The sequence below is a fragment of the Macrotis lagotis genome, chromosome 1, assembly GCF_037893015.1.
Source record: "Macrotis lagotis isolate mMagLag1 chromosome 1, bilby.v1.9.chrom.fasta, whole genome shotgun sequence".
Classification (NCBI taxonomy): Eukaryota; Metazoa; Chordata; class Mammalia; order Peramelemorphia; family Peramelidae; genus Macrotis; species Macrotis lagotis.
Window position 1 is genome coordinate 214238404 of NC_133658.1, and position 17398 is coordinate 214255801.

Here is a 17398-nt window from a genome sequence, read left to right on the forward strand (position 1 = left end):
AGATCTCTAAGTACTGGGAGGCTCTGGAGGTCTCACATGAGAATTTTACAAATGATTTAAATTACAGAGACAGTGACTCAGGACCTCACAGTATATGATGCCTTCATTAGACAAGGTGCTAAGCACTGTAGAAGTAAAGTGGGTCAAAGAATAATGAGACACAACTTTATAAAGTTAATACTCCTGAATTTCATCAGAACTATTCCTCCCAAACATGATGATGCCATCTTGGACCTCTTCAATGGAGAAATAAAGTCCAATTATCCCCAAATCCCTTAGGTTCATTCTCTTCAATTATATTGTACCCTTTAATTATCCTAAAAGAAGTAAAGTTCTAATGGATTAGAAGTGTTATATCTTCCTACATGTTATGTAGGATTGTATACAATTTGATTATCTTGACCAACATTTGTTATGTTTTGTTTTGTTTTTTCCTTCCCTTTTTCATTTACCTTTTTATGCAACTTTTGAATAATATATTTGGTGATTGAATTCTCTATTCAGTTCTGGTCTTTGTGTCAGGAAATTTTAGAAGTCCTCTATTTTGTTGAACATCTATCTTTTTCCCTGACAGTACATGCTGAATTTTTCAGGGTAGTACATTTTGGGTTGTAATCCCAGGTATTTGCTTCCCCAAATATGCTATTCTCTTTCTTCCTATCTGTCATTATTGAGGCTAATAGGTCTTATGTGAGTCTGATTTGTATTTGAATTGTTTTCTTTTTGCTGCTTGCAATATTCTCGCTTTTATTTAAGGGTAATTTGGCTATTACAGCCCTTGGAGTTTTTGTTCTGGGGTCTCTTTCTGGAGACATTCTGTGGATTTTTTTCAATGGTTATATAGTTATCTTATTCTAGTAGATTTGGATAGTTTTCCCTTATAATTTCCTGCATGATGTTTTCTATGTACTTTTTTTTTTGATCTAGGCTTTCTAATAGTCTGATGATCCATAGATTGTCTCTCCTGGATCTATTTCCAGCTTATTCATTTTCCCTAATACTTTATATTTTCTACCATTTTTTCAGCCTTTTTATTTTGTTTGATGGAATCTTACACTCTTGTAGATTCATTGATTTCTATTTGTTCAATTCTAATTTTTAGATTTTTATTTTCTTCAATTAGCTTCTGTGTTTCCTTTTCCAGTTGGTTATTTTTATTTTTAACAGAGTTGATTTCTTTGGTCAATTTTTCATATTTTTCCTGCTTCACTTTCATTTCTTTTTTGCCATTTTTGTTCTTCTTCTCTTCTTTAATTTTTAAATTCTTTTTTAAGCTCTTTGATGAACTTTTATATTTGAGTCCATTTTGAAAACTGTTTTGATACTTCTCCTGTGAGTGATTTTTCACTTTTTTTCTTCTTCACATGGCATTGTCATTATCTTTGTATGTAAATTAGTTTTCTGTTGTGAGTGCTCTTCACCTTTTTTGCTCATCTTTGTTTTTTTAGTTCTGCTCCTGGGTATAGGAAGTATAGATCCAAGATTTTTTTTGCTGGTGCTGGAGTTTGATCCCTGGTTTGTTATTGGCCAAGATGCTTATGCAGTCCAGACTTTGCATTTGTAGAGGTTTTTTCCTTCCTTTATGTTTGGTTTCCGACTTAACAGTGGGTTTTTTACCAGCCCTTTCCTGTTAGGGTTCACACTTTGTTTGGGGGTGTGTTCCTCCCTGCTGGCTTGCTATCTAGTTGCTGTGACCTCTGCTGTTGTTCAGCTGTCGGGACCTGCATTTCCTATGGCTAAAAGCCTCCTAATGGCTTTCCCACTCTCCTGCTTCCTGTACTACACTTTCCCTTTCCCCCCAAAGAGACAGACCTTTACTGAAACTCCTCTGTGGTATCTACAGTTGAAAACTGATTTGAAACTTTTCTTTTTCTTGGTGGGATCTGTAGTGTGAATGTCAGAGTAAATACTTCATTTATCTTTGGTAGGGAAAGCTCTGGGAGCATGTTAGCTTCACTCTGCCATCTTGGTTCCACTCTAGAAGTCTATTGGGAAATGAATACTTAAATGAGGTTTTTTTTTTGGTTTATTAAAAATAAAAGTAAGGAAGCAGTAGGAGAAAGAGAGAGAGAGAGACAGAAATGGAGAGAGGTTTTTAAAAGACTTGAATGAGTCTACTATAATTCTTTCTAGAGCTTAGGGTGCTGAAAATAGGAAAAGGAATAAATAAAGTTCAAGTAATGTGATAAAAATGTTGCAAGAATGATCTCTGTTTTTATAGCTTTGCCAACTTGAGTGTGTCTATTTCTTTTCCTTCAGGTAATAAAGAAAAAAAGAGAAAATGGGAAGTTACTGGAAGGATGGTTACACTGGAGAACTCATATCCTCAAAAAAACTTCTATTCCTAAGTTGTTTTATCAGATTCATTGATAGGAAAAAGATTTTTCTCCCTGGAAAATAATGGCTTAGGTCCAAATTGCTTTATACAACAGAAGGGGTGGGAGATGCAACCCAGGAAAGGCTGCTTATGAAGCTTTCTTTTGTTGTCAGTTTTCATTTATTAAAAAGTTAAGACAGTCTTTAATTGAAAATCATTCCTTTAGTTGTTTTTACTGACTTCATTTTTATTGAAAATAAAATCAGCCCAAATAATAATTTAAAATTTTTTTCTGAAAGAGGCTAAAAATAATAAATAGTTATGACTGGAATTTCATAAAAAATCAGATGGTCTCTAGAGACACTGGAAAAAGCATACAAACAAAAAAAACCCCTTTAACAATAAAGTAGAATGCAGAACAGTATTATAAATAGGCGAATAATTGAACAGCTACTTTACCAGGGGAAACCAGGGTGGTGAGATCTCTCCAGAGCATGTTACGTCAGGATGTATAAGGCTGGGGCTTAGAGATGATTAGGCTGAAGAAGTGCAATCAAACAATTAATCAACCAATTGCCAACCATTTACTAAGTATCTACAATGCACCAGAAACTGTTCTAGGTTCTAGGGATATAAACACAATAAATGATATAATTCTGCAGTCATTCATGCATATATACATACAAACAAACATACACATTCACACACATGATTGCTATGCATGTACATACACAAGTATATGTATGCTCATATTCACATTTGTATCTATATAATATATGCATCCCATGCAATTTACATGAACCTATGCTTGAATTTGTTTATATATATTTAAATGCGAACATGTACCAATATGTATATATGTACATATATACAAATGCATATGCATTTTCATATGACTATTTGTAGTATATCTCTACATTTACACCTTCTCTCCCCATTAGGATAATTCTTCAAAATCAGATTTAGTTTCACACATTGCATTTGTATATCTGTGTATTTGTATGTATATGCTTATTTATATATGTATGCATATCTAGTACATATCTCCTCATTAGGAATTAAGTTTTTTAAAGTGAGAATAGTTTCATTCAGTGTGTGTGTGTGTGTTGTGTGTGTGTGTGTGTGTGTGTGTGTGTGTATACACATGCATCTATCTATACTAGTGGATATGTGTATACTAATGTTTATGGATTAGAGATAGGAACTTGGCTATTGCTTTAAAAAACTTCCAAGTGGAGAAATGTCTTTTGTCAGATTTATTTAATATAAAGTCTTATATAGTTTCTTAGATCACAGAGTCACACAGTCAATATTTTTCAGGGTCTTATTGGTTTCAAGGCCAACTCTTTATCCACCATTCCTTTCTGGATATCATATATGCATATCTATTTATGGGTACATATAAGAAAAATAAATACAAAATATTTGACTACAAGGTATTTTGGAAGTAGCAGAACTAACAGTTGAATCGGGAAAGGCTTCATTCAGGTCATTCTTGAGTTGCATTCAGAAGGAAAAGTCTATGAAGGAGAAGTAAGAAAGGATTGTATACCATACATAGATAGAGGACAGAAACAAATGATGGTGACATGCAATAGAAAGTCGTGTATGAGTAAGAGAGAACAGATAAGCTCGTTGTGATCACAAATGAGGACTGTGGGTACCATGTTTATTATTTGAAATATGTAGCAGAATTACTGTGCTGATTTTGTTTGAGCCCAGTGAGCAGAAATAGGAATAATGAAAAGAAACAGGGAAGAGTTTTCAAATATTTTGGGGGAAATTTCTGTGGAATTAAAGACTCTGAGTTTTCAAATGGTGTCTAAATTAGGTATATTTTTAAACCAGTTCCGGAGAATCAATTGTTAAATTTTTAGTGTGATGCCCATCAATTGGAATTGCTAAATAAGTTTGGTACTTGAATACTATGGAACATTATTGATCTATAAGAAACCATAAATGATCAGACTCTAGAGAAGCATGGAATGACTTACAGTGTCTGATGCTGAGTGAAGAGAGCAGAACCAAGGGAACAGTGTACACGTTAAAAAAAATATTGTGAGATGGTCAACCTTGATGGAAGCAGTTCCTCCCAGCAGTTCAGAGAGCTAGGACAACCATATTAGACAGGCTATGGACAATGTTATCCCCATCCAGAGGAAGAAAAACAAAACAAAATAAAAATACATGTGCATATGGATGAAAAAATTAAATAAATAAATAAATATACAAAACAATTGTGAACAATTACAATTCATGAATATGGAGATACAATGCATATCAGGGCTTAATTTGTTCTTTTGCTTATTGTTATAACTTAATATGTTGTAAAAAGTTTCATAATGCAGATTAAACTTAAAGATTTTTTTTTCCTTTGGGGAGCCAGTTGTTAAATATTTACTAGGATAACCTTTTGATGTTTGCTCAATATTTCAGCTTGGACAAGTCAGGGTCCAAAATAGCAAATTAGGTATAGCCATTATGCTGAACTCCCCCAGTATTCTCCTTCAACCAAATTTAAAATTATATTTTAGTTCAATTTTTAGAGTGGCAGAGGCCAAAAAAGTCATGGGTGAGATTCTTTTTTCTAGGCATAGAAAGTATGAGATCAACAGGAGAAGGCTGTGACTGGGGTAGAGGTCTGTTTAGAGCCATATACATGGTGATGGCAACAATAGGCACAGAAGCAATAATCCAGGTTCAGAAGCCCTAAACCCAGATTTGGTAAGGAGGTCAAACAATTAATCAATAAAAGATTATAGCAGACCCTTTATTGGTACAAGGTATGGTTGGCAATGATTAGCAAATGAATTGTCTTCGAGCAATTATGTCACAGTTCTAGGAAGAGGATTATCAGGTGTCCTCACAAAGATACCAGGGGGCCTGATTACAGTTCCAAATCAAAAATTTGCACTCAAGATTACAAATTACCAGGGACCCATCATAGGTAAAGACCAGAGAGCAGACTAGGAAAGCAGTGACCATATCTTTTTGAGGATCATAGAATTTTGAAATCACCAAAACCTTTTAGATAGCAGGAATTGTATTTGAAAACTGCAGCACAATAAAATCTGAAACCAAGGACAGTACCTTCTTATCCCCCTGTGAGCTGAGCCCAATATTATCATGAAGTTCAAAGTTTAAAAAATGGCTAGAAAAATGAGCAGATGACAAAAAAGAATTTGATTATAAAAAGATACAACAGTGACAGGGAAAACAAAGATAAATTTGAAAGATGACAGTGGAGAATTAGTTGCAAAAAGTCTCAATGAAAAATGCTGTTTGAGCCCAAAACTAAAGAGCATTACTTGAAGACAGTTAAAGAGGCAAGAGTGGTAAGGGAAAAATTGGGAAAAGAAATGAAAGTGATGAAAGGAAACTATTAAAAGAAAATTAACAAACTGTTTCAAGGAGGACAAAAGTACTGAAGAAAAAAACCTAAAAAAATAGATTGGCCTAATGGTAAAAGGGACACAAACATTTGGTGAACAAAAATATTCTTAAAAAAAACAGAACTGACCAAATGGAAAAAGAGGCACAAAAATTGACAAAAGAAAACCTTTAAAAATGGGAATTGAGAAAGTAGAAGCTAATGACTCATGAGACACCAATAAGCAGTAAAATAAAGTCAGAAAAATGAAAAAAATAGAAGAAAATGTGAAAAATCTCATCAAAAATTCAAATATTGGAAAACTGATTAAGGAGAGAAAATTTGAGAATTTTTGGAATAGCTGAAATTGTGATCATAATAAAAAAAATCTTGAAATAATATTTAAAGAAATTGTGAAGGAAAATTGCCCTGATAATCTTAGATGCAGAGGATAAAAACAAACAAAAAGAATCCATTAATCACCTCCTAAAAAAGATCCCAAAATGAAAATGTCCCGTAATAAAGTAGTCAAATTTCAGAGTTAAAAGTAAAAGAGAAAATATTTTGAGAAGTCAGAAAGAAACAATTCTCATAGTGTGTCACAAGTCAGGATCACACAAACATTTTTGTACTCCACATTAAAGGAGCAAAAATCTTAGAATAATATTTGATAAATCAAAGGAACAAGAATTATAACCAATAATGAGCTATGAAAAATTGAATGTAATCCTTCAGGGGAAAAAAAAGATATTTAATGAAATGGAGGACTTTCAAGAAAGAAAAAGAATGACATTCAACTGAGGCTCTGAAAGGTTGTAATGACATGACACACAACTAATAAGTGGAAGACTCCAAGCTAACAGTAGATTCTAATGACTTCAAGGTTGTACTATCAACTTATTGAGATGAAGGGGATGGCATTAAGAGAGAAAGGAAAAGCTAAGTAGAACAAAATCAAGGCTGATGTTGTTATGGCAATTGGGTTTGAGCAAGAGTCTTTTCTCCTTTCTCCTTTGATATCCTGAAGCTGTCTTAGACATCAAGGAACATGACTGTGTCAGTGACTCTGGGGGTGGATAGACTTATGTTTGGTCATCTCTAAAAGACTGTGGTGGAAGACAAACATTTGGTTTCAGTTAATGATTTTTGTTCACATTATTCTATGGGACTCTGATCAAATTGTAAATGAATTATGTCAGCTTAATTTATCATCCTAGGGGGAATATGGCATATAGACAACTGGAAAGCATACTATACCTGCCCCTAAATTGCTGAAATCCATCCTCAGTACTTAATATGATTTCAAGAGCAAAAGGTCAACAACGAATATTGATGAAATACAGTCATGATTCTATAATCAAATGAGATAATATTTCTAAAGCATTTAGCACAATGCCTAGACCATAGCAGGTATTTAAGGGCATTCTTCTCTCCTTTCCTCTTTTCTCTGTGACCAACATTTTACACAGAAATATGGACCCTTAGACCTCAAAAGGTTGACATATGTAGCAGTACCAGTCTTATATTTTTTGCTTCTATGGATGCTGAGATTGGCAGATGATTTGAGTTCAAGAGTTCTGATCTGCATTAGGGCTAAAGCTAATCCAGTGTTTATACTAAATCTGGAACCAATTTGGAGCTCAGTATGTCTAAGGAGGAATGAACTTGGCCAATTTGTAAAAATAGAACAAATTTAAAAAACTGTGATAAACACTGGGATAAGTCCACAAAACAAAACAAAACAAAACAAAAAGAAGAACATCAGCAAAAACTAAAGGTGCTCTTAGTGAACATCTTTTTCAGTCCCCTTGAAGTGCAAAGGAGGAAAGAAGTTTATAATTCCGGGTCATGTACTTAAAATATAGTAGGTGCTTGAGTGATAGAACCATAGATCTAGCATTGAAAAGAAAAATCTGAGGCCATCTAGTTCAATTCATCAAATTTATAGAGAATGGAATTGAAGTCCAGAGAATTTAAGTGACTCCTTAATGTCACACATTACAATTATGACAATATATTATCACAACAGTCTAAGAATGTAAATTTTCAAAGCTCTTTCCATAATAAAAAAGCATTAAAGTTGAAGTCAGAAGTTGTGAATTTTTCAACCGACAATGCTTTATGATTTTAAGCATGTCAAATCTCAATGTCTCAGTTTCCTTATCTATAAAACAAAGAGGTTAATCTAAATGGGGTCATATAACTCAGTTATATTATGATTCTGTGAGTCAGTGTGAGGACCACTATGAATACCAAAGCAAGAACCCCATTTGCATATGGTTCTGCACTCAATCATCATTTCACTCACTTTCTTCCCCCCATGTCTACTTTTTTTCATTTTAAAGATTTTATTTTTGTTTTTATAATTTTTCTCCTAATCTTGCTTCCCTCCCCCACCCCACCCCCACACAGAAGGCACTTTGCCAGTCTTTACATTGTTTCCATGGTATACATTGATCCAAATCTGATGAGAGAGAAATCATATCCTTAAGGAAGAAAAAAAAAGTATAAGTTCACTCCCTTTCTAAGAAAATTTTTAACTAGATACCTTCTGCTTTGAGGGAAGCTAGGTGGTAGAATAAATAGAGTACCAGATTTGGAATTAGGAAGACTCATCCTCTTGAGTTCAATTCTGGTCTCAGTCAAAAATCTAGCTGTGTGATCCTGGGTAACTCACAATCTGAGACTGTCTCAGTTTCCTCATCTGTCAAGGAACTGGAGAAGGAAATGGCAAACCACTGTAGTATTTTTTGCCATGAAAACCCGAATTGGAGTCATGAAGAGTTGGAAAAGAATGAAAATGACCCGGCTAAAACATCAAGAACATCTGCCTTATTGTTACTAGGAAAACTTGAAATTGTCATATGTGTTTTTGGTTCTATTTTAAAAAATTTAAATATCCATCTTCCTTTTATTTTAATGATACATTAAAATATAACTGTTGCTCAAAAATCAGACACAGTTTTTCATTTTAATTTCTACCTTAAAAAAAAGCAAGTAATAAAGACAAAACTGTAGGGTTTTTTTTAAAAAATCATTACAATCTTATAATACTTAATAGTTATTTCAAAGAATCATGATTTAGTAAATAGAACATCAGGAAAGCTGGATTGGATTCTAGGCCTTCACTGCTTATTAGCTGTTTATAATCATGGTTATATCACTTAGTCTCTCAGAGTGTCATTTTCTTCATCTGTGAAATGACGATAATAATTGAACTAGCTATTCCCTGGTATTATTATGTAGGGGAAAAAATTCTGAAAACCTTAGCACTTTATTAGGAAGATTGTATGTTGACACAGTGGATAGCATTGAATTTGTAATCAGGAAGAACTAAATCCAAAACTAACTTCAAACACATAACTGTGTGCCCCAATGCAAGTTACCTGACCTCTTTTAGCCTCAGTATTCTCATCTGTAAAATGGAAATAATAACAGTATTTCTATATCAGGGTTCTTGAGAATAAATGAGGTATATTTGTTATTTGCTTTTTCAAATCTTTTCAAGTTCTAGTCCATAATGGAAGCTGAATTTCTTCTTCCATTATGGAGGACAAATCCTGGGGCAAAAGGTTGATAACTATTTGGAATGTGAAAGTCATATGGAAAGAATTCTGAAATGTTTGTTATTTGAGATGAGGACTAGGGGTTGGGACAGAGATGTAAAATATAAGGAAAATTGAAATGTATCCCATAATTACTTATTTTATCATGTATAGATCTCAAGCAAATTAGTTTAGGGGATTAAAATGGGTCAGGAAGCCTGAGTTTAAAACTTACCTCTTAATAGCTTGATGTCACTGGGAAAGTCACCTAACTATGCTTGCCTTAGTTCCTCAACTGTAAAATGAACTAGAGAAGAAAATGGCAAACTATTCAGTGTCTTTGCCAAGAAAATTCCAAATGGTGTCACGAAGAGTCAAATATGATTGAAATAATTCAACAACAAGTGTCTTCATACTTACAAGTACAAGTACACACCAACACATTTTTAGTTTTTTCCTTTCATTCTTCACTCTTCAGTAGGGAAAAAGGTAGGCACTAAGATGGCATTGCCAGTCAGCTGTTGGCAACTAACCTGATTCATTGGAAGGAAGACACTAATGAGTTACTAAGAGGTAAAGCTGAGTCAGATCTGAATTTTCCAAAGATTCACAGTTTCTCTTCTTTCACCCCAGGGCAATATTTTTCCAACTAATACACAAAGATAGTTTCCAACAATTATTTTTTTCAAGTTTTTGAGTTTTATATTTTTCCCTCCCTCCTTTACCTTTACCCTCCCCTGACAGAGAGGAATCTAATATTGGTTATGCATGTATAACTTATGATAAATATATTTCTATATTTATCATGTTTCAAAAGATGAATCAGAGCACAAAGAGAGGAAAAAACCATGAGAGGGGGAAAATCTAAAACAAAAAATAAGCTTTGGTCTGCAGTCAGACTCCTAGTTCCTTCTTTGAACATGGATGGTATTTTCCAGCACAAGTCTGTAAGAATTGTCTTTGATTATTGTACTGCTGAGATAAGCAAGTCTATCACAGTTGATCTTCACATAATGTTTTTGTTAATGTATACAATGTTCTTCTGGTTCTGCTCATTTCATTCAATATCAATTCATGCTAGTCTTTCCTGGCTTTTCTGACGATTTGTCCCTCTTAAAAAAACTATGAGGTATCATCTCACACCTATTAGATTAGCCCAGATGAGAAAAAGGGAAAATGATCAGTGTTGGAGAGCTTGTAGGAGGATTGGGATATTGATGCACTGCTGGTGGAGTTGAGAATGGAACCAAACATTCTGGAGAGCTATATGGAACTATGCCCTAAGAGCAAAAAAATATTGTTCATTCTCTTTGACCCAGCAATTCCAATTTTAGGCCTATATCCTGAAGAAATCATAAAAAATGGGGAAAGTTCCCCATGTTCCAAAATATTCATAGCAGCTCTTTTTGTAGTGGCAAAGGCTAGAAATTGAGGGAATTCCCATCAATTGGGAAATGACTAAACAAGTTATGGTACAGGAATTCAATGGATTATTATTGCTCTATAAGAAGCCATAAATGGTCAGACACTAGAGAAACATGAAATGGCATACTGGATCTGATGCTAAGCAAAGGAGCAGAAACAAGAGAACAGTGTACACATTAAGAACAACATTGTAAGATGATCACTCTTGATGGAAGTAGTCCTTTCAACAGTTCAGAGAGCTAGGACAAGCATATTAGACTGGTTATGGACAATGTTATCCCCATTCAGTGGATGAAAAAGAAAAAAAGAAAATAAAAAAACAACCTTTCAGAATATGATGAGCACTTTATAAAAATTTTCCTTTATATATCCCTTTCTCTTAATCCTCATTCCTCATACCAAAAATGACTAATCTGTAAATGTTTATCAAAAAATATGTTTGTACAATGCTAACCTGACTGCTGCTGAGGGAAGGGGTTTGGGAAGGGAGGGTGGAAGGAAATTTTTTACCTTAAAAATATACATGTGCATATGGATGAAATAAATAAGTAATTTAAAAATTTCATCACATTCATATGCATAATTTATTTAGCCATTCGTCAAATGATGGGCATCCCTAAAATTTCCAATTCTTTTCCACTGCAAAAAGAACTGTTCTAAGTATTTTTGTGCTTATGGGTTTTTTTTAACCCTTTCTTATGATCTCTCTGGGATATAGACTTAGTAGTGGCTTGCTGGATCAAAGGATATAGACAGTTTTATTGTCCCTTAGGTATGGTTCCAAATAGCTTTCCTGAAAGTTGAGATGAGTCCACAACTCTACCAACAATGCATTATTAGTATTCCAGTTTTCCCATAACCTCTCCAACATTGATCATTTTCATTTTTTGTCATATTGGTCATGAGTAGTAATATAGTACCTCAGAGTTTTAATTTGTCCGATATGAAATATTCTTGATTCTATACCTGGAAGGTTTAAATCTCTGCTATACAATGGATAACTTGGTCAAAAGAAGGTTTAATTAATATCCTGAAAGCATGTACAGCATTACTTCTACCCCCTCCACTGATATTTGGCAATCAGATCCTCCAGAGTGGCTTCTAATACTTGTAACTTTGAGTTTGCATTCCCAAAATCGCGACTTATCCTCTAAAAGATAAGATTTTATCATGCCACTTTCTAACCAATTCCAAACAATGTTTCCTACACTCTGACTCCCTATATTCTCCCAGCAGAACTCAGATCTTGATTCCTGAGATATTGAGCTCTGAGCAGTGAGCTTTTTCCTTATTTACTAAAGAACATGTCATATCCTGACCATCTCCAAACCATGCTGCCAAGTGTACTTCCTTGTTCTGCTCCCTTGTTTCCAAATCTAGTTCTTCTTCTTTGTATTGAATTATATTAAAATACAAACTATTTAAAGACAGAGACTCTGCTTCTTTTTTGATCCTTAATGTTTAGCAAATATATGGCCATATAGAAACCATTTTTATAAATTTATTTATTCATTTTCATCGTTATACACATATATATTTTTAAATTACAAAATTTCCTTCCATCCTTCCTTCCCAACTCCCTGACCCATTGGCAAACAGTCAGGTTAGCATTGTACATACATATTTTGATAAACATATTTACAGATTAGTTATTTTGGTATGAGGAATTAGGACTAAGGGAAAGAGATACTTAAAAGACAATTTTTATAATGTGTTCATCAGATAATAAAGGGTTGTTTTTGAGTGTGTGTGTTTTGTTTTGTTTTTCTTCCTCTGGATGGGGATAATATAGTCCATAGCTAGTCTATTACAGTTGTTCTAGCTTTCTGAACTGCTGAGGGGAGCAGCTTCCATCAAGGTTGTTCATCCCACAGTGTTGTTGTGATGCATTGGTTCTATTCCCTTCATTCAGCATAGGACCCCTTAAATCAATCAGTGCTTCTCTAGGGTCTGACCATTTATGGTTTCTTATACAACAATAGTATTTCATAGTATTCATGTACCATAACTTGTTTAACCATCCCCCAATTGATGGGCATCTCCTCAATTTCCAATTCTTTGCCACTACAAAAAGAGCTGCTATGAATATTTTGGAACATGTAGGACTTTTCCCTTTTTTAAATAATTTCTTTTGAATATAGACCTAGAATTGGAATTGCTGGATCCAAGGGTATGAACAGTTTTATTGCTCTTGGGGCATAGTTTCATATTGCTCTCCAGAAAGGTTGGATCCATTTAAACTCCACCAGTAATGCATCAATGTCCTTATTCTGCCACAACCTGTCCAGCATCGATCATTTTCCCTTTTTCTCATCTTGGCCAATCAGATAGGTGTGAGAAGATACCTCATTGACTTTTAATTTGTATTTTTCTAATCAATAATGATTTGGAGCATTTTTTCATATGATGATATACAGCTTTAATTTGTTCATTTGAAACTGTCTGTTCATATCATTTGACCATTTATCATTTAGGCAATGACTTATGATCTTATAAGTGACTTGTGACTTTTAGAAAGGAGACCTTTATCAGAACTCTTAGCTGTCAAGATTGTTTTCCCAGCTTTCTACTTTTCTTCTAATTTTTGCCACCTTGATTTTATTAGTGCAAAAATTCTTAATTCAATCGATTCAAAACCATTCATTTTGCAGTTCATAATGTGCTCTTGCTTGGTCATAAATTTATCCCCATTCCATAGATCTGCTAGATACAGTATTTCTTGATCTATGAATTATGGTATCACTCTTTATGTCTAAATCCTGTACCCATTTTGACCTTATTTTTGTATAGGATGGGAGATGTGGATCTATGCCTAGGTTTTGCCATACTATTTTTCAGTTTCCCTAACAATTTTTGTCAAATAGTGAGTTCTTATCCCAGAAGCTGATGTTTTTGAGTCTGTCAAATAGTAGATTGCTGTAGTCATTTACTGTGACTTCTTTTGAAACTTTCCTAATCAACTTATCCATTTCTTAACCAGTACCAGGGAGTTTTGATGACTGTTGCTTTATGGTATAGTTTTAGATCTGGTAGAACTAAGCTACCTTCCTTTACATTTTTTTTTATCAGTTTCCTTGCTATTCTTGTCTTTTTGTTGCTCTGGATAAATTTATTTTTTTACTATTTTTTTCTAGCTCAGTAAAGTAGTTATTTGGTAGTTTAATTGATATAACACTGAATAAATAATTTAATTTGGGAAGAATTGTCATTTTTGTTATATTGTCTTGACCCAACCATGAGCTTTTGACATTTTTCCAGTTATTTAGATTTCACTTTATTTGGGTGAGAAGTGTGCTGATACAGTTTCTGGGTTTGTCTTGGGAAGTAGATTCCCAAGTATTTAATGTTGTCTGTAGTTATGTTAAATGGAATTTCTCTATCTCTTGCTCTTTGTTTTATATCTATATCTATATCTATATCTATATCTATATCTATATCTATATCTATATCTATATCTATATCTATATCTATATCTATATCTATCTATCTATCTATCTATGTTTAAATGCTGATGATTTATGTGGGTTTATTTTATATTCTGCTACTTTACTGAAGTTGTTAATTGTTTCATGAGTTTTTTAGATGACTTTTTCAGGTTCTCTAAGTATATCATCATACCAGCTGCAAAGAGTGAAAATGTTGATTCCTCCTTGCCAATTCTGATTCTTTCAATTTCTTTTTCTTCTCTTATTGCTAGTTACTATTTCTAATACTATATTGAATAGTAATGGTGATAATGGGCATCCTTTTTTCACCCCTAGTTTTATTGGAAATGCTCCTACTTTATTCCCATTACATATAATATTTGTTGATGGTTTTAGATAGATGCTATTTATAATTTTAAGGAAAACTCCATTTATCCCTAAACTTTCTAGTGTTTAGATATAAATGGATTTCATCACAGTTTTTTTTCAGCATCTATTGAGATGATCATATGATTTCTGTTGGTTTTGCTATTGAACAGTTTAATTATTTTGAGTGTTTTCCCGAGTACTGGACAATTCCAGCCTACCTGCTATAAATTCTACCTGATCATGGTGTATCCTGGTAATAACTTGCTGTAGTCTCATTACTAAAATTTCATTTAAGATTTTTTGCATCAATATTCTTTAGGGAGAATTGTCTATAATTTTTCTTTGTCTGTTTTGATTCTTCCTGGTTTAGGTATCAGTGTCATGTTGGTGTCATAAAAGGAGTTTGGCAAAACTCCTCCATCTCCTATTTTTATTAATAGTTTATGTAGAATAGGAATTAATTGTTCCTTAAATGTTTGGTAGAATTCACTTATAAATCCATCTTCACCTGGATTTTTTTAATGAGAGTTTACTGATGGTTTCTTCAATTTATTTTTTTGAAATAGGATTCTTTAATCAATTTATTTCCTCTTCTGTTAATCTGGGCAGTTTGTATTTTTGCAAATGTTCACCCATTTTACTCAGGATATCCAATTTATTGGAAGTGAGTTCTACCAAGTACTTCTGGATTATCTCTTTTACTTCCTCCTCTTTGATGGTTAATTCACCTCTTTCATTTTTGATACTGGTAATTTGGCTATCTTCTTTCTTTTTTAATCAGGTTAAATAATAGTCTGTCTATTTTATTGTATTTTTCATAAAACCAACTCTTAGTTTTATTATGAGATCAATGGTTTTCTTGCTTTCAATTTTATTAGTCTCTTCCTTGATTTTCAGAATTTCCAATTTGTTATTTAATGGGGGATCTTTAATTTGTTCTTTTTCTAGCTTTTGTAGTTGCATGCCCAATTCATTGATCTCATCTTTTCTTATTTTATTCATATATATAGGCATTTAGGGTTATAAAATTTGCCCTCAAAACTGCCTTGCCTGCATCCCATGCCTCATTATTATCATTTTCTTGCATATAATTATTTATTATTTATATTATTTGCTGTTTGATCCACCCATTATTTAAGACAATTATTTAATTTCCAATTAATTCTTGGTTTATCTTTCCATGAATCTTTATTACATGTAATTTTTATTGCATCATAGTTTGAGAAGTGTATATTTATTATATCTGCCTTTCTGTATTTGATTTTAAGGTTTTTTTGTGCCCTAGTACATGGTCAATTTTGGTGAACATGCCACATACTGCTGAGAAAAAAGTATATACTTCTCTAAGTTCTCTAAGTTTTCTCCAGAGTTCTATCATCTCTTAAATTTTCTAAGATTTCATTCACATTCTTAAGTTCCTTCTTGTTTATTTTGTTGTTAGATTCATCTAGTTCTGATGTTGCCCATTATTAAAGTTTTGCTTTCTATGTCTCCTTGTAATTTACTAAGCTATTCATCTAGGAATTTGGATGCTATACCACTAGGTGCATTCATGTTTAGTAATGATATAGTGTCATTACTAATGGTGCCTGGTAAGAAGATGTAGATTCCTTCTTTATCCCTTTTAATGAGATTGACTTTTGCTTTTACTTTATCTGAGATTAGGCTCACTACTTCTTATTTTTTACTTCAGCTGTGTCATAATAAATTTTGCTCCAACCTTTTATCTTTACCTTGTGTGAATCTGCTTCAAATGTGTTTCTTGTAAACAGCATTTTGTAGGATTTTGGTTTTGAATCCATTGTTCGATCTGCTTCTGTTTTATGGGACAGTTCATACCATTCACATTTATAGCTAAGATTGCTAATACTGTACTTCTCTCCAAGCTATCTTTCTTCATTTATATTTATCTCTTTCCATTTCTCTTATTCCTCCTCACCAAAATTTTACTCCCTTTTCCCTTTGACTTTTCTTTTAAAGATTTAACTTTCAGATTTTTTTTCACTTAAACTTTCATATTCCCTTTTATCAGTCACTTCTTCCTTTTTCTTTTCCTTTCCCAGTGTTTCCCTTCCCTTTAGATTAGATTAGATTTTTAAATCCAAGTGGGAATGTATCTTATTCCCTTTCAGGGCTAAATCTATTGAATAGAATTTACTCAGCAGTCACATTCTCCTTTCTTTTCCTTTAAAATTATAAATCTTTTTGCCTCTTCTCCTGCTCTAGTATTATCAATCAGGTATCATGTATCACAGTTTGATTATTTGTTTGCTTGACGAACTCATTTTCTTATTAAGGTATCATCACAGATTGTTTGCTTGATTGCTTGATAAGTAGCATTGACTCAAATTACATCACATTATAATTATAATCATTTTTTTGCCTTATCCCCTTTGCAAGTATCTTTTAAGTACACACAGTTCTCCTCATGAGCTAAAGTATCATCAAAGTCATAGTATTTCTTGAACTATTAATGATCCCCCCCCCCCCATCTATTTTCTCTCATACTTTAACCTTCCCTCCTCCTCCTCTACCAAGGGTCAGGGTATTTAAGGCCTTGTTAAGTCAAGTGAGGCCTATTTTCTTTCACAATTTACCTGCCCCTCCACACCTAGGATGCTTAACCCCTTGTTGAGTGAAGCAAAGGCTGTGCTTTTCCCACTTTCTCCTCCCCTCCCCACCCAGGGTACTTAACTCCTTGTTAAGTGAAGCATAGGTTAAGTGAAGCTGAAGAATTTTAAAGATATCTAGGTACAGGGTGGCTCTGGAGGTCTCTCTTTGGAGAACTTTACAATTAATTGTAAAATACAGAGACACTGACTCATTAGACAAGGTGCTAAGCAAGGTGGATTTAAAGTGGGTCAAATGATAATGAGACACTTAAATTTAAAGTTAACACCCTTGTTTTCCTTCAGGGCTTTTCTTTTGCAAACACAATGATATCATC